General features: G+C 30.5%; 1 protein-coding gene across 1 annotated transcript in view; it reads left to right on the top strand.

The window, feature by feature from the left end:
• Window positions 1-14,766, top strand: part of LOC145312422 (microtubule-associated protein futsch-like) — a 90,488-nt gene that overhangs the window by 42,122 nt on the left and 33,600 nt on the right. The window lies entirely within an intron of this gene.

The raw sequence follows: 14,766 nt of genomic DNA, 5'->3' as shown, positions 1-14,766 counted from the left end.
ACGGACGGACGGACAGACATCAAGCTACTTTGTATTATAGATTGTTTTTTTCTTAGTTTTGAACATTATAATGACAAACTCTCTTTATATCTATCTGTATTATTTGTAAAAGGGTCCTAGAATACGTATTCCAGTTTAGCTACTTCGCTATGACAAGACATATCATCCTTGTTATGATGACCAAAAACAACATTTTGCGCGGACACTTTCTTTCTCATAAATTTTGGTCCAGGTCACAGAGGAACAAAATTGGACACATCAATTATTCTAAATATAACAAAATTCCAAGTTAATTTTTGTATGGAAGGAAGTCTGTCTGTATTGGAAGATTCTGCTATCTTCAAGTCCTGGTAAGGTTTAGAAATTATTTGGACGGAGGATACTATCATTGTCACAAAAAAAGTTTTTACTCTAATAAAATAATTGAAAACGAAAAGTCATACCCCCCCCCCTTTATTGAAGTGCTACTTGTGCCATAGATGAAAACACTTTATACACACATTTTTATTTCTAAATTGTAAATATTTCTTTAAAAGTAATGGTGATCATTATAATTTTTCATAATGACTGTATAGAAATTATTCGATTTTCATTCTTCATATGTATATAGATGGATATATATTTCATATAAAATGTTATTTAATTCCTTTATTATAAAAAAAATAGTAACAAAAGCATTTACTTGGTATATTAATAAAATATCCATATAGAAAAGTAAAGTATTCCTAGGGGGCCAATATAATACATGACCAGTGTGTAACACAAATTAGGTTTCATAGTAATTTGCCTTTAATATTACTACAGATAAACTTACAGATGGTTAAATATATAAAGGGTGGGGTAAAGGGGTGTTTACTCCCCCCCCCCTCAATCATTGAATCCCATCATTTTACCCCTTTAAGATAAAAAGATATTAGCTGCACTTCAACATTTAGTATTACTTCCAGAAACCTATCCAACATATTATTTACACATATCATTTTCATTAATTTATTCTAATTTATATGATTTAAATTGTAATAATGTCCAGAAAAATGTGAAAATATTCCACTGTGAAAAAGGGCCTGAGTTTTGGTATAAAGATTGATGTTTGAGTATAAATCACATGCTCAGAATGGTCCGCTTAAAAAATAGAGAAAAGGATTCACAGCAAATAAACTTTAAGGCTACTGAGCTCTCTATTAGAATTATTTTGAAGCTAATACACTAAATTGGCCAAAAAAAGGATCTTTAAAATACAAAAAGTTTATATGACAAAAGAAAATGAGAATTCTAAAGAATTAAGGAGTGTTTAAGGCACCTTGAACTTAATAAAGCGTTTGATACATTATTTTTTTTTGCCCCAAGTAAGACACGTAAGCATAAATATCCAAACATTATACAACGCTCCTTTGGAATATTGGCCTCTTATCAAACAAAACTGATTTTTCAAGTTTCACTTAGTCATCGTCATTTTAGAAACTTTATATGCTGACTTTTAGAGAAGGTTTTTATGTCTTGCCTTACAATGAACAATTAACTTACTGACCCATTCTTTATTGATATCTGCAAAGAAAAAGTTGGAGGGATTAGATAAATGTTTTTAGTCAAAGAATAAAGATAAAATAAATGAAAAAGATTGAGGGATTGTTAAAGCAAAAAAAATTTAATATAACGTTGATTATAGATCCAAACTGATGTCTCTTTAAGTAAATAAGTTGAAAATGTTCTAAAAATCTTACAATGGAGAAGGAAATTGATATAATTTGAAAAGTTTAACTGAATTTACAATCACAAAAGTATATCAGTACAAAAAACGTATGATTTTTAAAATAGTTTTTCTTCAACGACCAAAACGCTGGTTTTTTATCTTTCAATAACTTTCCTTTGCCATTATAGCTGCATGTGCGACTCCTGTAATAAATGTTGTCTTTTTAAGGCATATATATAACTTTTTTGTTGAAAATACTCAACAATTTTCAAGACCTAAACCTAAAATCTTCTTTTAAATCAGCCTCCTGTAGACTCTTATTTTGCTTATTTTTATGTTTCAACAACTATTCTGAAATACGGTAAAAATAGGACAAATAAATTGAATTTAGTAATAATGAAAAATAGCTAGTCGGTGCTTTTAGTAAGTAATGGATGTAAAAATGTAATCGTTTTTTTTGTAGACCTCTTATTTTGGAGGTAATTTAAGTTTTAAAAAAAAGTTTGTTTTAAGGTACTAAAACGCAACAAAAAAGAAGAAAATTGCCATTATGAACAAAAAATAGTAAGATCTTTAATTTGACAACTTACTTTTTGAACTCTGTTGAGTAATTATTGAAAAATCTATTTTGATGACCCCTTTTGAATCAAAACTTTGAACTTTGGGCGCTCATCACTAATGGGTGAAAACAAAATCACAAAAGTTAAGACACGTTCTTTCAGAATTAATGGATTGACTGGGCCACCCTGTATAAAGATAACTTGGCTAATGGTTGCCTAATGAAATGCAGAGCCTTTCACAAGCAAATGCCAAAGAGGCACGTTAATAAATATATTAGATTCGAGAAACAAAATACACCAAAACCATGGGATGTAGATTAAAATGAAAGCATTCTATATATTTTATGTGTTCAATCAGATATTCAAACTGGCTAGATTAAAAATTCTTTAAGTTTATGACAAAAACTATTTGGGTCATTACTTATTTTTTAAAGTGTTTTGGAACCTCCTACAAAATATATGCTATCCAAATTCATTGAGTATTTTGTTTTGCTTTTTATGTTGTACTAAACCTTTAAATCTAGCCATTCTCTTTTACGCACCAACTTTTGAGAGTTTTGAGTTGGCATGCAACTTTTAATATCTTTCCTTCAATGGGTTTAGTACTACTCCATACTCAATACTCCATACCAAAAATATCTTTAGGTTAGGTCATAAATTATATAGAATTTTATAAATTTTTGTTTCAAAATTTATTGTTCTAAAAATTTTATTGTACCAAAATAAACCTAAAGTAACTAAACTTGATACATCTATATCTATTAATGGTTATTTAATAAATATCTTTATCCATAAACATGGCCTCTTTAACAACTTTATGATGTTTTATCTATTACAGCTTTAATCTTTCTATAGTACAAAGTAGAACGATGTCTGTATGTCCGTCTGAAGCTTAAGATCTCAGTAACCACTGAACCGATTGGGCTCTACTCTTCAGGGAATATACCTTTTGGTCCTGTGATGGTTTTAAGCTATTTTCTTGGGGGGTGGGACACCCCCAACCCCCCAAGAAATGAAAAATCCCCCCCCCCAAAATTTTTTTTTACTTTTTCTTTTTAAATCTAAAATACGAAAAATTAGGTTGATCAAACCTCTTGGGGCAAAGCCCCTAGAGGCTAGGGGCGAAGCCGCTAGTATAATACAAAGTAGAACGATGTCTGTCTGTTTGTTTGTCTGTCTGTCTGTTTGTTTGTAGCAAATGATCTCGCTAACCGCTGAACTAATCGGGTTCTCCTTTACAGGGTAGCTTCTCATAGGTCCCGGGAAGGTTTATAACTATTTTCTTGGGGGGTGTGACACCCCCAACCCCCCCAAAAAATAAAAACACCCCCCCCCCCAAAAAAAATAAATAAATATTTTTTCTTTTTAAAACTAAAACTAAAATAGTAAGGTCGACTACCCCCCCCCAAAAAAAAAAATTTCTCCTTCCCCAATTTTAAAAAAAATTTTCCTTTAAATCTAAAATACGATAAATTAGTTTGATCAAACCTCTTGGGGCAAAGCCCCTAGAGGCTAGGGGCGAAGCCGCTAGTGTCATCTATAATACAAAGTCAACCTATGTCTTTCTGTTTGTTTGTCTGTTTGTTTGTAGCAAAGGATCTCGCTAACCGCTGAACCGATCGGGTTCTCCTTTAAAGGGTAGCTTCTCATAGGTCCCGGGAAGGTTTATAACTATTTTCTTGGGGGCTGGGACACCCCAACCCCCCCCAAAAAATGAAAAATACCCCATGAAATTTTTTTTAACTAAAATTAAGGCGACTAAACCCCCCCCAAAAAAAATAAAAATCCCAACCCCAAAAATTTTTATTTTTAAACTTTTCTTTTAAATCTAAAATACGAAAAATTAGTTTGATCAAACCTCTTGGGGCAAAGCCCTTAGAGGCTAGGGGCAAGCCCTTAGTTATTATAAAAGCTTTACATGGTATTTGGTGGCATAAGGTAGTAAAATAAACTAATTTTTCTACCTAATTTCGACATAAATGTTTATATTTTAGAAGTTTATGCTCTGAATTTACTACCCAATCATTAAACATTCAATTATAAATGAACGTCTTTAAGTCGTAATGTTAAATCAACATTAAATGGAAAAACATATTCATAATTTTTTTAAATCATGAAAATATAACCATTTCTTCATAAATTAATTAAATACAGTTTATTATTAACATTTGAAGATAGTCTATGATCAATGTTATAAAAAGAGTGTAATCAAAAGTCTGGAGAAAAAAGAAAGAAAACAAACCTTCTCCTTCTATAACTGTCTCCAAAGGTTTGTTTGACACTTGCTAAAGAATAATTACCAAATACATTCTATATTTTTAAATTTCAAAACAAAGAGAAACTTTTGACATCCTCGTAATGATAATTGAAACTACCTTCATGAAATTAGTTTTTAGATTTGTCTTAAATAATGATGAAATATTTTTAAAGGCTTTTAGAATAAAGGAATAACCATAAAACAGTAGCAGTAAAATTATCTTAAAAGCCATTATATGAAGGAGCTTTCCAATTTACAAACTAAAAGTTTTTCATAAAGGGAAGCTTTTTTACATATGGGGTCATTCTGTCCGCCTGAAAGTAAAGTAATGCTATAATCGTTCCCAGAAATTTTGTACGTTCATCTTGAATATGGTGAAAAATAATGTTATCTTGTTTGTTTAAGAACTGGCCTGGAGGTCTAACTTTACAATATCTTTACAAAAACTTGTCTTTTCTTACAGAAAGTTTGTTATTGTTGTTTTTATTAGACTTAATATTGAAGAAATTAGTCAAGATAATTTTATTAAATATAGTTTTATTTTCTTTGTTAAAAACAATACTGCATAAAGTTTTTAACCAACAATCATGAACGCCCAAGCTTTTTTTGATGGGGATAAAATCCGAAACGGGATGTAATTCTTATTTGATTTGGGTAAAATGTCGAAGAAGCACGCAAAAATTTTAGTCGGTGGTCGGCGGGAAAACTACGATGGATTTTGATGTGTAATGTAGACATGATAAAAGCCTCTAAGTCAAAATTGCGGTTATGGAGCAAATTCAAAGATTTCTTGAGACCTGGAGAATCAGGACCTGCTGGATCATATCTGAAACCTGAAATTGGCTTGAAAACCTATATTTCATACTAGGATGTACTACTATAGGATATTTTAGTATTGTAAAATGCTTTTACCTTTACAAAGACTAAATTATTCTTACACTAACAGAAGTAGTTGAAAATTTTAAGCCAAAATTAATATTTTTTTCTTTAGATAGCATTTCCCTCTTTACTGTGTATAAGATATGAATATTAAATATTACAATATGTTAGTTTGGCTAAACAAATCTTGTTGGAGGTCAGACACGTGGAGATTTTTAGCAACCCTCTGAGGAGCACACTTTGAAAGGTTGGTTCCTTCGAGGCTTCTTTCCATTACCAGGGAATAAGAAAGGGGTATTAACACAAAAAATATTAAATTTCTGAATTATCTTATATTTTACATTTTCAGTATATAAGCAAAAATCAATTAAACTTTATATCAATATCAACTAAAAAATGTTCGTTATATATCCATTAGGGTGGATCGATTTTGGACATTTTTTTTCTGAGGCCAAAGCGGGGATCTGCACTCAATTTATATAGATATAATACACCTTTGGATGATTTAAAATTTATCCTAAGTCTTAAAACCGCTGACGACCAGACATTTAATTGTACAGCTATTTGTAAATGGGAGTCAAAAATTTATTGAATCAGAACTATGGCTTCATGGTGCTCCCTGGAAATGCCTTGATGAGCTGAGTCAGGAACTTTTGTCCGTTTCAAAAAATCTCGTTCCTAGCCTGAGAAAATCTAAAAAACCTCTACTAATTGGACAATTCTCAATAAACCTTAAAAATTTTTGTTTTTTTAGTGATTTCTAAGGCTAGGAACGAGATATTTTGAAACGGACAAAAGTTCCTGATTCAGCTCCTCAAGGCCTTTCCAGGGAGCACCATGAAGCCATAGTTCTGATTCACATTTTTTTGAATGTCGTCTTTGCATACTAATAAGTAATGAATTATATTTTTAAGTGGTCGTGTTCTAAAACTCAATTTTTTAAAATTCTTTTTCGGTCAGAAATGTTTTTAAGGTTAATTTTATCTGTTGCATATCCCCGCTTTGTCTAATTCCGATATGAACCCACCCTAATATCCATACATGAATATTTATGATATTCAACTAACTAAAAATATATGAAAATCACTCTTTAGTTTGAATTAAATTGATAAAGAATTAAGATATTCTTTAATCGTACTCAATATGATAGTAGAAAAATTATTTGTTTTATACATTAATATCACTAGGGAAATAATTTTTCCTTAAATTATAATTACACTTATCTCAGAGGAGGAAAGATTAGGGAAAGTGCATTTTTATCTTCTTCTTTTTGAATAATTGCTCAAATGGTTTAGTAGCTAATCGATATAATAAAAAGGATAAGTTAATAAAACAATCTACATATATGTATCCACATAAAATTTAATAATAAAATTTTTGAAAGATTTCAAATTCATGTACTTTTATTATAATTATCAGCTATTTCTTATATTAAGTATCATACTAAATTGCCTAAAGAATCATAATTAAACTATTATTTGATGAATCACGGAGTAAATAAAAGAATTTTACAAAAAATGCAGAATAGGGTGTGTGTGTGTGAGAGAGAGTTTTGAAATTTGGTTGTTGTGTATGTGTGGTTGTGAGAGTACATGTTTAATTGTTTCTTAGAAGAACATAGTCTAAATATATGTTTATAAAGTGGTTATACTTGTAGATGGTCATACTGTCGACTATATTAATAAAAAATAGCTTCAAGAACAGCATTAATGTTTTTTTAGGGTACATATTCGACATTAACCTTAAAATTCAAAATTACCCCCCTTAAATTTTATTTAAAAGTCTGAGTGAATTAACCAAATTTTATTCTAATTTATATTTGTCTATGGGTTTGCAGAAAAAGAATTTGCATGTGTATTAAAATTTTGGCAAATTGTCGCATTTACATTGGCAGGGACAAGTTTTATCCAGGAATAGTTATTTCTCGCATCGTATTATAAACGGCTTTCCGCGGATATAGAAAGTACAATTATGAGATTAAAACCAGTTTTTTTAGCCCCGAGGTGCCGAAGGCACCGGCTAAAAAAACTGGTTTTAATCTTATGATTGTAAATTTCTATATTTGTAGAAAGCTGGATATAATACGATGCTAGACATAGTTTTTTCGTATGGATGAGAACCGGTTCCTATCCACCGGATTCGAATGAATACGAGAAAGGATATTCTATCCACAGAAAAACCATTTTGTCCCTTGCTTTGTGTAAATTAACAGTTCCTTTACAATTTTGGTTTATAATGATGAAGACTAGAAGATAATTTAAAGGTTAAAAAGATATTCTGAATATATAGATAGTGGAATATTTATAGTCAAACACATTTTCTTTTTAATTTTCTTTTTAATTGAGTATAACGAGGATGATAACATCCACGAAAGGATTATCATTGTTTTGAATAACTAGAATTAAAATGAGCATTCTATTTTGAGGATAATGATACAATATTATACGAATTTGGTTGGTAGCAAACTAATTTTACCGCAATGGCAGGTGGGTCTAATTATTTCTATAATTCCCTCCAGTTTACTGTATATTTTGTATATCCAGAGACGGGCATGAGTATTCAGAAAATACATTTCAGGATATGAAAAATATATACCTGCTCTTATATATATGCATTTCTAAAAAGATAAGTAACTAAATTTTACCATGCGATTTAAGCATTATCTAAAAACTTTCAATAAGCTTTTTATAAAGTTTTTGTTTTTTCAGTGCTTTGTCCCATGTTAATTCTTAAAAAGTACCAATATTTACTAGCATAATATTTTTTTAAAAAACTTGTTACTCTATTGTTTTATATTGCCTTTGCTGAAAAATAATAAACTAATTAAAAAGGACACTCACAGGTTAAATATTTTTCTTTTATTCATAATGAAAAAAAACCATAAAAACCATTAAAAAATATAGGATTATTGCACGTCACTTATGTTGGGCTAAGTTATCCCATTGCTATGACGCTTAAATGTAAAATAATACAATCTCAAATTACTATAAAAATTAGTTTATTGTGTATTTAAAAAAAGTTTTTATTTCCATTTGTTATATATTTATTGCAAAATATTAAAATAGCTTTATATGAAATAAACAATAACATTCAGGGGCGTCCAAGCTTTTTATTTTGGGGGGGGTAAAATTTTTTTAAGGGGGGGGTAATTCGGTTTTGGGGGGGGTAAAATGGCGCGCGAAGCGCGCCGCAAATTTTTTTTACCCCCCCAAAAATTTTTACCCCGGGGGTAAAATTTGCTTGGGGGGGGTAATTACCCCCCCTGAAATCTGTTGGCAGGGGTAAAATTTGTTTACCCCCCCCAAAATTTACCCCCGGGGTAAAATTTTTGGGGGGGGTAATTTAAATTTTATAAAAAATTTAGTATTAAAAATGCGCGCGAAGGGCGCAAAAATTTTTTTTGTTAGAGATTTTCTATTTTGAGGGGAGTATTTACCCCCCCAAAATGGTTTGGGGGGGGTAAATACCCCCCCCAAAATCGTTGGGGGTGCCTACGGCACCCCCAAGGTAGGGGTAATTTTTTTTTGGGGGGGGTATTGTTCACAAAATTTTGGGGGTGCCTACGGCACCCCCAAAATCGTTTGGGGGTGCCAAATGGCCCATTACCCCCCCCCTTGGACGCCTATGATAACATTGTAGAGTGTCTCTTAAAGTCTACAGAGCTTAGAGTTGTTGTAAAAATAAAGAGTACTAGAGAATACCTTGTCTTGCACGTGTTTAGATTACCACTCTAGTGGCACAGGTTATTCATAATTATACAATGTTCGTACGTCTGTCATTCTAAAATCCGTAATTATATACAAATATCTTTGTTTATATTTATTTAATTCCATATTTCATACTAGCTGATGCGCCCCTAGCATTTAGGGGCTTTGTATTAGCAGGGCTAGAGAAAGGGGAGAAAAATAGCCCAAAACCATCTCAAGAATTTAACCAAAAAAGCCTAAAAAAAGCCAAACACAGACCTTGATAAAGCTTCTTCAAATTGATGAACCAAATTGGTTGAGCGGTTAGCAAGATCCTTCGCTACAGACAAAAATAGCTTACTACTCTATATATTAGGATAAAGGTTTATCTGATCAAATTATTTCTTGTGGAATTGTAACATGTATCAAACACTTTGCTAAATTCTAATATAGTACACAACACACAGATATATCGTTTTCAATACTTTATCTAGTCATCAAATTTCCCCTATGTGAAATAATTGAGATTAGGATTAGATTATTTTAACTACATTTAAATTATGAAATAAATTTTCATCTACTATTGTCCAAGTTAAAATTAAAATATGAAGCTTACAAGGTTGAATTAGGAATAAAGTTCTACACTCACAACACACACACAAACATTCACATATATACACACATTTTGTGAGAAAATTATTATTAGGCTCTATTTATAAGAACTTATTTTGCCTTTTTGAAAAAAATGCATCTAGTTTTCACTTCTTCCACCAATTTAAAAAAAGTTTTCAATGCTTTTTGGTCATTTGTATGTCCCTTGGGACATTTAAAACGATTGTTCCGTTTGATTGGTATGTTTATTGTTTGTTTGTTACACCCTAATTACCACAGGGATCTTTTTATGGACTATTAAGAGGCTATGCAAACTATGGATATTGTAATCCTTGCTGTAGATATGAAAACTATGGATATTGTAATCCTTGCTGTAGATATGCAAACTATCCTATATGATAAGTTTTAGGCTGGCATGTAAAGTTTTCTCGTATATTGTGTGAAAGTCGTTTCTGCCCACCAAAACAAATTTTCACTAGCAGTGTTACTCTACAAGTTATTTTATCTCTTATTATGCTGTTCAAAAATATATATAAAGATTATATAAAAATACATTAAAGTTTTATCTTAGACTTCTGTTTACTTTAAATTTAAATAGCAGAACTAATAATGAAAAGAATGAAAACATTTATTTAACATGGTCGGTCAAACCATAATACCCAGCTTAGTTTTCAGACCATGATTCAAGTCAAGCAAAGCAAATCAAACGGCTATCCGATAATTTAGCCAAACAAGACGGACAACGCTTTTGCTATGACAAGCATTATATCATAATCTAAAACCAAGCTGGATATTGCTTTGGACAGGAAGACACAAATAGTAATAAGATTAGCCACCATACTAAAAAAACTGACATGATGTATAATAACAAAAAATAAAGGGTATAGTCCCTTATGTGGAAACGCTTCTTAAGGGACGTTTCGTCGTATTTTCGCAGTAGCTTTTCCCCTATTTCTAACCCCTGTAGGGCCAATTGCCTAACTCTGGCGGACAATCACCTAACCCAACTTAACCTAACCTAACCTAAAATAACCTTAAAAGCTACTGTGAAAATTCGACGAAACACCCCTTCAAAAGCGTTACCACGAAAGGGACTATACCCAAAATAGACAGTAAAAATATCATACTGAAAACAGTAACAAATTATATTTCATGCAGTCTTTTTATGTTTATTAAGATTTAGAAAGTACAATCCTTTTACCATTTGTTCCTACTTAATGATCTTTCCATTTTTCTTTTGTTAAAAATAAGATTTATATCAGGTAAGAAATACAAAGTGATATCTTAACACTATTGGCTGTCAGGGGCAAAAAAGCTGACCGTACATCTAAAGTAGACACACCACTTAACATTCAAAAAAGGCCACAGAAATGTGGAGTGGTTAATTGGCAATAATGCAAAGATGGGTGCGTTTTTTAACTGTGTATATTTTTTGATTTTTTACAGATCGATTAATATCTTGGTTTTGATAAGGTGATAATATGTGCTTTTGATCTGCCTTTGCAGAAAAGGATCTTCGTATTTATGACCTGATCCAAAGAATCTTATTACTTTCCAACTTTTAGTCGACCTGTCTTTCTCCACGTTATAGCCCTACCCTCCATGTCATTTTCATGTTACCCCATTTTCTCCTCTTTTTACTTTTTTTATGCTACCCCCCTCCATTACCTTACTCACACATACCTCCCTCCCTTGATTTATGGTTTATAAGAGAATGATAACTGCAGAGATTGGGGATCGTAATTTTAAAGAACATGAAAGACAATTTATACCTTAAACTCTCCCTTTCAAACTAACAAAAACAATTTGATTGCGTAAAAATGATGAGGTGCTATGTTGCATATATCTAAGAAACTTACGTTATTTCATGCTCTATCTATTATTTTACTTTATTCCTGTAAAAAGCTTAACTTTCATGATCTGTCGGGTAACTCCACCTTCTTTACCCTCTCCAACTGTATGTGAGTCTCCTTGGCTTGGAATAGTTTTGCTTATATTTATCAGTGCAGTTATTCGCCATTATACTTTATTTCTTTTTAGTTTTGTATAGCAAATTTATAAGTGTTTTTACTACCTCTTTAATTTATAAGAGCTATTTTTATTTTTCTTGGCGATACAACCTCAGTTCTATAAGTTTAATGGGATCCAGGATACCTTTGTTTAATCTATTTTGCAAAGTTGACAGATCCATAGAGATCTTAATAGGATTTGGTAGTTTATTGTTATACCTAATAATTTTAATTGTATCTGTATCATATATTTTTGATTTTATGACTTATCAATGCCAAAATAAATATGTTCATGTTTATATCAATGCCCATTTTTAAATATTAAGATATTTCTTAATTTCATAGACAATTTTTATGGCTCTGCATGTAGCACCACCACAGAATAAAAATAAATATTTTTTCAGTTATAAAAAGAATGAAATGCACCAATAACATTTTATAGATTTTTTTAAGGTTTGCAGTAAGACAAATACAAAAAGGGCATAGAAAATGAAGTATTCATAATTTTTTACAAACATCATTATGATATAATCGTAATAATAAACTAATTTTCTTGACTCTGATTTGGTTATCATTACAAATTTAACAAATATTTCCTGAACCTGTTAAAAAACCAAGAGAAAAGCTTACAAATAGAGGACCTTTTAAGCTTTTAAAAATTATTGAGCTTATGGTGTAGCCGTTGGAGTACATAAACAGACAAAAAAAACATTCAAATATCTTATTTGATCTCGATAAATAGATAGTTATTATTTTGTTGTAAAATATTCTTAGAACTCTGACGTTATCATGCAAGCAAACAATAAACACTCCAGGGATAAAGGTAAAATCAAGAAGAAATAAATGTGTAATAACTTTTTAGCTATCTAATGCCTATTTATGCTAAAGATTCCTAATAAATTTTCTTCTTTCTTTGTGGTTTACCTATTTGTATTAAAAATGATTGCAAAAATTATATAGCTACAAAGTAGGTTCAAATAACTTTTTCAACTAATTCATCACGGATCATTTTATCTATGTTCTAACTGCAATTTAAAAATATTAAAAAAAAATAAAATAAACGGTTGGGTTAATTAGTGAGATTTGTTATGAAATTAAGATCAAAAAGCGGGTTTTCGTACCAAAAAAATGAAATTACAAAGTTCATAGATCTCTACAGGGAGAGTACAACTACACAGCTAAGCATATTATAATGAATATTGTTTATTACTATATTAAATCTGGCTTGTCCCGTTCCTATGTTTATCTTCATTCTTGTTAAGTATGCTGTGACCACAAAAAGCAATTTAGCGTCCATACTTATTTGTTTGGGACTCGGAAAGACCTTATTCACTAAACTAGGATACTGACTTTGACCAAATAGATCATTCAATATAAAAATAAACACACTAGGAGATAACTTATTATTACAACTAAATTTATCAAGAAACAAACTACAAAATTCTACAATGTAGTTAATTATTGCATCAATCGTCAATTACATGCAAGATACATTTATATGGCTATAATGAAAAGTGGCCAAGGCTTAGATTAATTAAGCTTATGCCTAAAGTTTGAGAAGAAATGCTATTGTTTAATTTTACTCTGAAATTTAAGAAATTGAAGAATAGTACCCCTGTATAAGACCAATTGTTTCCTTTAATTATTCTAAACTGTTGCTAGAAGTTTTAAAAAAGGCTTAGTTGTAGTGTTTTTTTTGTGAAACTTGAAGGCAAATTAATAATAAAATATATCCGAACAAAATAAAACTAGAAATTTGTAATCATATATTACCATGTAACTTCGAAAGACTTGAAAGATTGCATGACTGTAGCGTTTTCTTTAATAACAAGACTAAACCTTCTCTAATGCCTTGAAAACTACTTGGGTATAATTAGTCCTATTCTAATGAATATTCTCTTTATGAGATAGTTGTGTGTTTATTTTGTCTCGAGATTTCTCAATAGGTATAAACAAACAAAAAGAGGGTTGCGAATTGCATCAAAAAATCGACAACCACTGATAATATCAAATCAATGGAAATCTATCTTTTAATAAAAATGTTGTCACTTTAACTGATACAGGGACTTTAATATCAAATCAATGGAAATCTATCCTTTAATAAAGATGTTGTCACTTTAAATGATACAGAGACTTTTTAAATTCTTAAATATTTTATTATGTATACTCATTTTAATGAATTTTGTTAGGTTGAGTAAATTTATTCGGATATTGAATATATTGAAGTGCTTAGATGATAGAGAGAATGCATATATTTTATCTACATAAAATATACATACCACACTTGTCTGTAATGTAATCAACAAAAATTGTCATCATACCAGAAATAGAAAAATATTTATTAAATAAGAACCCCTTGACAATTTGTTTTTGAATGTGAAACCTCAATTTTAAAGTAATTAATATGCTGTTTCTTAAATTCTGAAATTTTTTTTGTCGATAAAGAACCTCTTTTGTCGAATTTTAAAAGCTAATTTTAGAAAGTTAATTTGTACAATAACTTGATCTAAAATTTATATTTGTTCATATATTTGTTTGCACATTTTGAAAGGAGCTCTAGCGCATTACTTTGGTGATTTATAATTTTATTTCAACATATCTTGATTGAATTAAAATACACAGTGACACTGACATGCAATATACATACAGTATAATATACATTTATGGCATAAAACAAATTGAGCTTTCAGCGAAATTAAGTTTAGTCTAAGCAAAACTGTTTGTTTTGTTATGTGTGTCTATTTTTAACAATACTAGTCCACAACAGACATAAACACATTCTAGCGAACAAGGATGGCAATGTTCATAATTCATTTAGACAATAATAGTTATTTCTCGCATCGTATTATAAACGGCTTTCCGCGGATATAGAAAGTACAATTATGAGATTTAAACTAATTTTTTTAGCCCCGAGGTGCCGAAGGCGCCGGCTAAAAAAATTGGCTTTAATCTTATGATTGTACATTTCTATATTCATAGAATGCTGGATATAATACGGTGCTAGACATAGTTTTTTCGTATGGATGAGAACCGGTTCCTATCCACCGGATTCGAATGAATACGAGAAAATTTC

This window comes from Acartia tonsa, chromosome 2 (assembly GCF_053477335.1).
Source record: "Acartia tonsa isolate MP-2025a chromosome 2, ASM5347733v1, whole genome shotgun sequence".
Lineage (NCBI taxonomy): Eukaryota > Metazoa > Arthropoda > Copepoda > Calanoida > Acartiidae > Acartia > Acartia tonsa.
Note: the sequence above shows the minus strand (reverse complement) of the source record. Positions and strands in the feature narration are given on the sequence as shown.